At 39.5% G+C, this 9622-nt stretch overlaps 1 pseudogene; it reads right to left on the reverse strand.

Annotated features, from left to right (window-relative positions):
• Positions 1–3409: 3409 nt before the first annotated feature.
• LOC144373487 (olfactory receptor 5V1-like) lies at positions 3410–4362 on the reverse strand (annotated as a pseudogene).
• Between the last annotated feature and the right edge of the window lie 5260 nt (positions 4363–9622).

Consider the following 9622-nt stretch of genomic DNA (forward strand, 5'->3'; position numbering starts at 1 on the left):
CCTACAGGCAGAGGCAATGACTTTCTCAATAGGATGCCAAAGCTCAGAATATAACACTAAAAGTTAGCTAATAGGATGACATCAAATTAAGAAGGTTATGCACAGAAAAAAAGACAATTAGAATATGAAGAGAGAACCTACAGAAAGGGAGAAAATCTTTATGAGGGGCTCTTCTAAAAAAGGATTAATATTCAGAATATTAATAAAAATCTCAAAAAACTTAACATCAAACCCACAATTATTAAATAAACCAATTATCAAATAACCCAATTACCAAATGGGAAACTAAATGAACTCAACAGACATGTCTTAGAATAAAATATGTGAGTGGCCAACAAATATATGAAAATACTTGCAAGTCAAGACTACCCTGAGATTTCATCTCACTTCAGTGACAAAGGCAACCACCAAAAATACAAACAGAAATGAGTGTGACAAGGAGAGAATTGGAGAGAAAGGAACACTCTCACCCTGTTGGTGGGCATGTAAATCAGCACAACCACCACGGAAATAGGGATGGAGGCTCCTAAGGAGTAGCCATGGACCACTCTGCGACCCAGCTCTACCTCTGCTTGGTATTTATCACAGTGGATCAAAGTCATCATACTATAATGACACATACATGCCCATGAACCAGCCGAGGTGACATCAGTGGACGAATGGATAAAAAACATCTGGTATATGCACACTGGAATTTCATTCAGCCATAAAGAAGAACTAAATTATGTCATGCTGGAAGATGGATGGATTTTCAAAACATTAAGGGAAATAAGCAATTCAGAAATTTAAGGACAGTATGTTTTTCCTCTGTTAAAGCTAGAGGGGGAAAAGGAAGGAAAGTTGGGAAGGGAGTCTCATGAAAGTTGAAGGAAGATCAGTAGAGTCAAGGCACCAGGGGAGCAGGTGAAGAAAAGGGAAATATTGGAATGATATTGGCCAAAGTTCACGGTTATGTTGTGTGCATGTTCAAATATGTGTCAGCAAATCCCACCATTATGGACCACTACAATGCACCAATGAAGTGTGAAAAGAAGAGTTTCACATTACATGGGACAGGCACTATTCTAGGAGGGTGCCCATTTTTGCCATCTATAAATACCACGATCATTTACCACTGTCAAAAATCTCTACAGATTCGAATGTTCTGATCACTGCTCCACCACATGGCCTCTTCTACTTCAGGGTCCCCTTATTCTCACTGAAATCAGGGAGCCCGTTTCAACGATGCCATCTGTTAATTTCTTCCCAGGCTGCCGAGGACAGTGGCTGCGGGTTTTACAAAGATCTGGTGCTGCCTTCTGAACGCATGTCCACGAGGCCTTGGCGAAGTCTGGTGCTCCAGGCCCTCCTCCAGATCCAGCTGTGAGGCCAGGGAAGGGGTCACATAACACGCCATCCAACACCTTATTTATTTCTGATCACCATCCTCTCCATTATTCCAGGATTATATTGGTCATTGAACTTAAGCAAACACTGAGTCCAGATTTCAGTCCATCAACCAAAGAGAGTCTAATAGCCACTCCCCGTGGCTCAGGGAAATCCTTGGCTCTAACATTTTTGGTGATTACGTCCCTGTGACTGCATTCAAGATGATCCAGCAATATGTCCTGACTTCTTTGGTCTAGAAGACTCAAACAAATTCTCTTATATATTCTTAAGGCTCCTATTAACAAAATACAGTAAAATATTTACCTTTTATTTCGGTGTGACCCTTATACTCTCCTGGGCTATATTTTATACTCTTACCTGAGGCGTTCTAGGATCAGACCTCAATTAAGAGTCTGGTGACAATGTGAGATGATAGATGAGCATCTTAAAGACAATTGGGCTGTGGATGTGGCTCAAGCAGTAGTGCGCTTGCCTGGCACGCGTATGGCCCGGGTTTGATCCTCAGCACCACATACCAACAAAGATGTTGTGTCCGCCGAGAACTAGAAAATGAATATTAAAAATTCTCTCTCTCTCTCTCTCTCTCTCTCTCTCTCTCTCTCTCTCTCTCTCTCTCTCCTCTCCTCTCCTCTCCTCTCCTCTCCTCTCTCACTCTCTCTTAAAAAAAAAAGACAAATGCCCAGGTAGAGTCACCATAGGGTGTTCAATTTAGAGAAAGCTATTCTCCTCAGAGGAGGAGGGGCTGCTTCTTTCAGCAAAAATGGTTAATGGAGATTTCAGGGTTCAAGGCTCTGAGATTTGTCTAATTCCACTGGTATTTTGCCATTCTAATTAACAGGGTCTCAATCATTCCCCCATTAATGTCCTAATTGACATAAGAGAGACCTGGAGAAATTGTGGATTTATAATTTTCTTTGTACTTCTGCAATTTGGAGAATTGGATGTTTTATTCTGATAATAACCTTTATCAGTTTCCAGAGAGAAAATATTTCTGATGATCTGAACCTGACATGAAGGAGGAATATAATGCTTGAACCTATCATTTTCTTTCTGTAAGTCTCCCACTCCAGTCAGTAACAGCAGTCTGTAGTCATGTTGTAATGTTCATTCCCACCCTGAAGGTCGATGTTGTTATTCCAAAGCTCAGTTTTTTATAGACATTTGATTTCAGGCCATGATAACTTAAAGTCTCTGTTGGGTCATTGCACACCAATAATTATCAGGTCTCCTTTCCTATGGGCTGTGACATCATCAACATATTCAATTCCCTCATGTCAGACATCCAACCTACCTCCTCAGATCTGTTATCTAGAACCATCTCTGAAGTAAACCACTATTGTGGTCAGTGCCACCGTGGTCAGATAGAGATGAAGAACGACTCTTGATGTCTTAGGGTAGAGGAAGTTGACACAGAAAAAAAGTTATAAAATGGTTGGGAGATCTGGAAGAAAAAAGGAAAATAGGGCAGGTGACACCACCCCATATATGGAAACCCTAACATCCCTGGAAAGAGACGCTCATTCCAAGCTACTGTGACCCACATTCAGAAACAGCTGTCTATGAGCCTGCACACACAGCTCCTGGCACCAAGGATATTAGTTCCTGCCTCTAAAGGACTGGTTTGCTGCTGCTGCTATGGGATCCAAAAGAACCCACTTTCTTCCTTTCCTTTCTTCCTCTCTGCCTAGTGTTTTGCGGATCTTGACAGAACCTCCTAAAATGGAGGCCTGCAGGCAGGGGAGTGTGGGAAACGAGGTTCTCGTACTTTCTGTCTCTCTGGTGTGGGGAGAACACAGAAGGACCGAGATGGTGCTGAACACCCCCACAAGGTGTCCAACACACTTGACCCTGAAAGTGGGAAAAGGGTGTTTGTGAAAAGAGAGGAGAGAAAAGAGTCTCAGAGATTTTAAAAGTGGGAGTTGGAGTTGAAGCTCCATATACAGACTCTCTAACCAGGTGCCTAAAACTCCCTGGGTGGCATCTTTTTCAGATGACTGTATACTCCAGTTTGAAGGTTGGTCTAGACTGTGATCGTGAAAAGGGATGCACACCCTCCAGCAAGCTTCCTCAGGGCACTCTAGACCTCGTTGCTTCTCAGGCTGTGAATGATGGGGCTCAACAGGGGGCTCACCACACAGAAGAGCACAGAGACCAGGGTGTCTATATCCAGCCTTCTCTGGGCCTGTCATAGTGGAAGTTGGCTGTTCCATAGAAGACCACCACGACAGTGAGGGGGGACGCACAGGTAGAGAAGGCCTTCCTCCTGCCCTGGGCAGAGGGAATCCCCAGAATGGCTGCCATGATGAGTGTGTAGGTGCCTGCAGTGAAAAGGCAGGGGCTCAGGCCCATGGTGGCAATGACAAGGTGGAGCACAGACTCCTTGACAGAGGTGTCTGAGCAGGAGAGCTTCAGGAGAAATGGGATGTCACAGAGAAACTGGCTGAACTGGTTGGGCCCACACAGATTGAGTGTGATGGCCAGCACCGTGTGTGTGACCAAATTCACAGGCCAAACTGCCAGCACCCAGTCACCTGGCCAACACAGACCTTCACACTCATGGTGACTGGGTACTGAGGAGGACGGCACGTGGCCACACAGCAGTCAAAATGGCCACACAACCAGTAAGAAGCCATCTGTGCCAGCACTTGTCATCAAGAAGAAGATCTGGGAAAGGCAGCCCTCATAAGAAATGGCCTTCTTCTCCCAGAAAAAGTTCACCAGCAGTACTGGGAGGGTGGTCGATGTTTAGCAGATGTCCAATAATCTCAAATTGCTGAGGAAAAAGTACATTGGATTGTGGAGAGCAGGGCTGACCCTGGTGGTCACTATTATGAGCATGTTCCCCAGGAGAGTGGTCAGGTAAATGACCAGAAAGAGCAGAAAGAACCAGCCCTGTAGGTTGGAGTGGTTGGAAAATCCCAAGAAGATGAATTCAGTGACAAATGATTGATTGCTCATTTCCAATGGTATCATAGCTACAAAACAGAGAAAAAAAGACCATGACGAGAAAGGACTGAGAGCACCCCAAACAGGCTTGTTAATCTGCAGCAACATGGCAAATAATATTGTATACAGAGATGCCTGGACTCTGGAAAGAGACGTATATGAGTGACTTTAGAGTGAGCATAACTTCTCACAGTCTTTTGCATGGGTACTCTTTTGTAAGAATAAATGGAGACTCGGTCAAAATGCACAACCAGCTATCAACCCCTGTGTCTCATTGAATCTGCAGTATCTCCCTCCTAACACTGTGCTTCACTGTGATGAATTCTTTTTTGTATGTCTGTTATTTCAAGTAATAAGTTTTCATTGTGGAAAAATGAAGCAAATGCAGAAAGTTATTCAGAAAAATAGAACAGGTCACAAAATCAAAGCTCTCTTTGCATTCATCCTATTCTACCTCTATCTATCTTTAAAATATCCAAAGCAAAATTTCCCAATATTGTTGTACTCTATTTAGTTTTTTGCCTCGTAATCTTAATTTCCTAACATGAAATTAAGTTAATATCTCCCTTTTTATTGAACATAGACCTTCCATTCCATTTACTATCATAAATATTGGAATAGAAGCTTTCATAAATATGTATCTGTGATCATCTCTGATTATTTCTTAAAAGTAAAATCATAAGTCACCTGCTTTTAAATACATTGCTCTATTTTTTCAGTAGAAAATTTTATTTTTATAAGTTTTATAAGATACAAGAAATTTTGACAAATGATATATACTTAGGTATTTTTCTTCTTTTGTATTATAAGATTTACCTCACCGAACATTACATTTCTTGAAAAAAAAATGATTGATACAATTACTGATTTTCTATAATGTTACCCATGCTAATCCGTGATCCATTGTTTTGAACTAAAATTTCTTTTTTTTTTTCAATCTTAAATGAAAAATATTATAGTAAAACTGTAGGTTCTTGGTCTAGATAAATGTGGATTGAAATCCATCTGTTGTTTACTAGATGTTGTTTGTAAAAAAGTCAGCTCATCTCCTCAGTTTGTTCCTTGCTTAGGATATTAATGATGTCTATTTCACAACTGCTAAAAAAAGTTTTGAGATAATATAAGCTATGTCTCTGGCACATTACATTTACTCAATGCCTTTTATCAAGAATGAAAATGTCTATCCATTTTTTACTAGTAGTTTTTTTTTTTTTTTTGGTGTATGTGTGCTGGATTTTGAATTCAGAGCCTTATGGATACTAAGCATACACTCTACCACTGGACTTTGCCCCTAGTTTCATTTAGTTATAGTTTTTATCATAAATAGATATTGAATTTTTTATTTTCTTTGCATCTATTGAAATGATATATATATTTTCTTATTTAGTCTGTTACTATGGAAATTCAGTTGATTGAATTTTTGAATATTGAACTAGCCTTGCATTCTAGGATTGATCTCAATTGACTGTAATTTTATCCTTATTCTATATGGCTGAGTTCAGTTTGTTAATATTGTTCCCTGCTTGCTTTTTTGTATTCTATTTTCTCTGTTCTCCAGAGATAATCTATTTCTTGAATAATTCTCAGCTGTATTCTATTGTTATTTTCAGTCAATGCATGTTAGTGGACTAGTGGGAAACAGAGAAGGGATTTCTGATGTTTCCAGGAAGCCCTGCCTTAGGTACTGTAAACTCAATCACAGGGATATGGCCTTCACAGTGACCCACTTTCTAGTAATATGGCTGAGCCTAGTTCTTATTCCTACCGACGTTAGACATTTCGGCCTCTTCATTCCGTAGCTGCAAAGGTTTTACATTGAGTGTCCTAATGTAACAGTTTCTGTTACTCTTGCCCCTGAAGATTACAGCTTTTGTTCTATGCAAAAAATCAGAAAATGGGTCTGGGAGGAGTTTTGGCTGCTGTTGCTGCTCTTTGTCCCTCCACTTATCCAAGAAATGATACCATTAAAGACACTTTCTCAGAATACTTCCCTATCTTTCTGGGAGCATTTGGTGGAATCCATGAAGAAAAAAAAAAATACAAACATCTTATGTCTATAGCCCTCTGGGTCTTTATGCCCTTAAACCAGTCTATACTTAGTCTTTAGCAATCCATTAACTATTTTATTTGAGGTTTTTTTTTTTTTTTTTTTTTTTTTAATAAATAAACTCCTATGTATCTAGTGGGTTCTCCCATAGTTAAAAAAATACCTAAATTATTTTGGTTGCTTATCTCTCCCCAGACTTTGGTTAGTTGTTTGCCTTATAATCTTCATCCCTAATATAGTCAAGGAAAGTCGTTAATTTGCATTTTCTTCTGCTCCTTTTGGTTATTATAATGATGAAAACAACATACTTTCTAGCTATTTCGATAGATACTCAAGGTGAAATTTGAAGTCTATACACTTACTTTTCAAAAATATTTAGTAATTTCTAATTTAGTTAAATATGTAGTTACTCTATTCAAAACAATCCCATTCCTAGCATATTTCCAAGGAAATTAATGCACAGTTCACAAAAATTCTTGTGTAAATATTCATAATAACTCAAACAAATATTATGCCTTCAGCAGAAGGACAGAAGACAAATCACGGTTTATCATGCAGTGGAATAATTCAGTTACTTTAGAAACACAAATACTGGAACATTAATAACATTGACAAATCTAAAAAAATTTTCTGGGTGAAAGAAGCCAGATACAAAATATATACTGTACGTTTCCTTTAAATAAAGTTCAAAAATTAGCAAAACAGATATAATGGTCAAGTAATAATGGTGGTCTTTTTTTTTTTTTTTTGAGCTCAGGGGTGATATCAGTTAAAGCATGAAGGAATTTTCTAAAGTGATGGAAATGTTTTATATCCTGATTTTTGGTAGTTAATATATATGTAAAATATTATAAACCTGTACACTTTAGATCTGTGCATTCTTTGAGTACAAATTATATTTCAATTTTTAAAAATAGCCTTATTTTAAAAATAAGTAATTAATGGGGAAGAGTGGTACCTGCCTGTAATACTAGGTACTTGGGAGTCTAAGGCAGGAGGATCATGAATTTGAAAATTTACAAGGCCCCCCGCCCCAAATAATTGAAAGGGCTGGGGATATAGCTTCATAGTAGAGTGCCACTGGGTTCAATCCCAAGTACTGCAGTAAGTAAGTAAGTAAGTAAGTTAGTAAGTAAGAAAGTAAATTGATAAATAGAAGTGAAAGCATCTTTTCAAGATGATTTTTAACTCAGGATTGTTTGGAACCACATCTAAATAATTTTTTAGGTCTCTAAGAGGTTAAGTATTTTTTCGCATTTTTTGCATGTCTCTACTTCATTTTTTACCACAGTGATAGTCCAGGACATATCACATTTTACAAGTGACATCAGTTGTTTCCTGATCACGATCTGTTTGAAGCAGTTAATGTGATTGGTGGGTGCATTCGGTCTGTATCACAGATACAAAGCCTTGCTCACCATGATGGATGGGCGTGTGCATGTGTTGTGTGTGTGTGTGTGTGTGTGTGTGTGTGTGTGTGTTATTGGTTGTGGGATGGGTCTTGACTGAGAAAACTGTCTTATAGTTAGTGGGATGGCAAGTTGGCATCTCAGGCAACATTGATGGCAGAAATCTCAAAGAATATAGCAGGAATCTGCCATCTAAGGCTCAGCAAGCTCAGAACACTTGGTTTTCCTAATTGCTATAAATGGAAAGACCCTCACTATTGAGCTTCTCTGAGAGCTGCATCACACTGGGGTGAGAGGAGGGAGCCCATTTCCATAGAGATGTACCCTGTTTCTATGGAGACTCCAGCTAGGCTTCCAGGGGCTGGTGGGATAGTACCAGTGGATGCTGCCAAGCCCTGGGTCATTCTGAAGAGCCTGCTACTTCAGGGGATGTGGCAGGGTATCAGCCTATGGGGCCGAGACTAGGCTCTGTGAAGATGTGTCAGGCCTGATTTCTAAGCAAGGTATTTGGCAATAGAAACCTCAGAAATCGTCCCACCCCCCACCATGCCATGGGTGAGAGAGCCCAGGTGTTTCTCTGGAAGCCAGGCATGGGTATGAGCATGGACATCAATGATTGCAGAGTATCAACAATAGGGGACTATAAATCTCTTTCAGGTGAGTGCAGATTGAAAATAGGGACATCTGGAGGGATATAGACTGGGTTTTTGAAAGTCATCAGATCTCTAGGTCTAGAACACGCAGATAGACCCACTCATGGAATTGTGCATGTGAGTCCAAGGAGCAGAGGTCGATAATTGTGAAACCTGGTTCCCCAGGTTTTAGACACACATATTTAGTTCATAAGAGTAATCTGAGTGCTAAAACAAGATCAAAATGAAGTGGTCTGTATCTAAAGACGTGCTGTGTTGAAGTTGCGAGCAAATCTCTGAAGCCCTCATGGAGAAGGATATGGAGAACTTTAAAGTTGTAGTTGAAGAGGACACGGTAAAGACAACAAATCAGTTTGGGCAGGCTGGCTAGCTGGTGGGATCACTCAGGACAACAGAAATATGTGAGGAATAGCACATGTAGAGGAGGCTTTAGTGGATTAGATTTGAGTAATGTTGAATGTGAGTTATCTGTGGAATAATCACGTGGAAATGCCCTTCACAGACAGTCTAGAACTGCAGGTGTGGATTTGAGAGTCATTGTCTTTAAGTCAACTGTTACAGCAAAGGGTGAATATGAAATCCCCCAGGAGAATAGAGAAAGTAGAGAAGAAAATAGAGAAAGTAAGGATTCTGGTGATACTTGGTGTTCACGAAAATTGTAGTAAATGTTTATCCAGAAATGACTAAAAACACCACACTATCTAGTTCAGTTGTAGGTAGCGCTTTTTCTAAATAATTTCCCTAAACAAGAGGTTACCTTATTAGCATTGATTTACAATAAATCAACTTTGAAATGGAGCTGGAAGCTACATGTACTTGACATTTCTTACGTTCTCTGTTTTCTCTATCAACTACCTGGATGAACTTCAAGTCATTTAGAAATCAGTGACATGTACTTTCTTTTAACTCCCCGTATCAAAAAGATCAATATGACAATCTCTTCTATAGGTAGATATCTAAGTGTTTTTAGAAAAAGAAATAAAATTCCACATAGAAGGCAGTTCCAGCAGATTTTACTATAAGAAATTGGTATGTGGTCTGTGGATGTGTAAAAGAGAAAACTCAACGCAAATGTTCAGGGATTTAAAAATACAATCTCTGAAGTTGTGCATACTGCTATTGTAAAGGTCTTAAATATAAAGGTCAGTTAGGGAGGGACAATTTCATGGGGCATTAAA

This window comes from Ictidomys tridecemlineatus, unplaced genomic scaffold (genome assembly GCF_052094955.1).
Source record: "Ictidomys tridecemlineatus isolate mIctTri1 unplaced genomic scaffold, mIctTri1.hap1 Scaffold_412, whole genome shotgun sequence".
In the NCBI taxonomy this organism is placed as follows: domain Eukaryota; kingdom Metazoa; phylum Chordata; class Mammalia; order Rodentia; family Sciuridae; genus Ictidomys; species Ictidomys tridecemlineatus.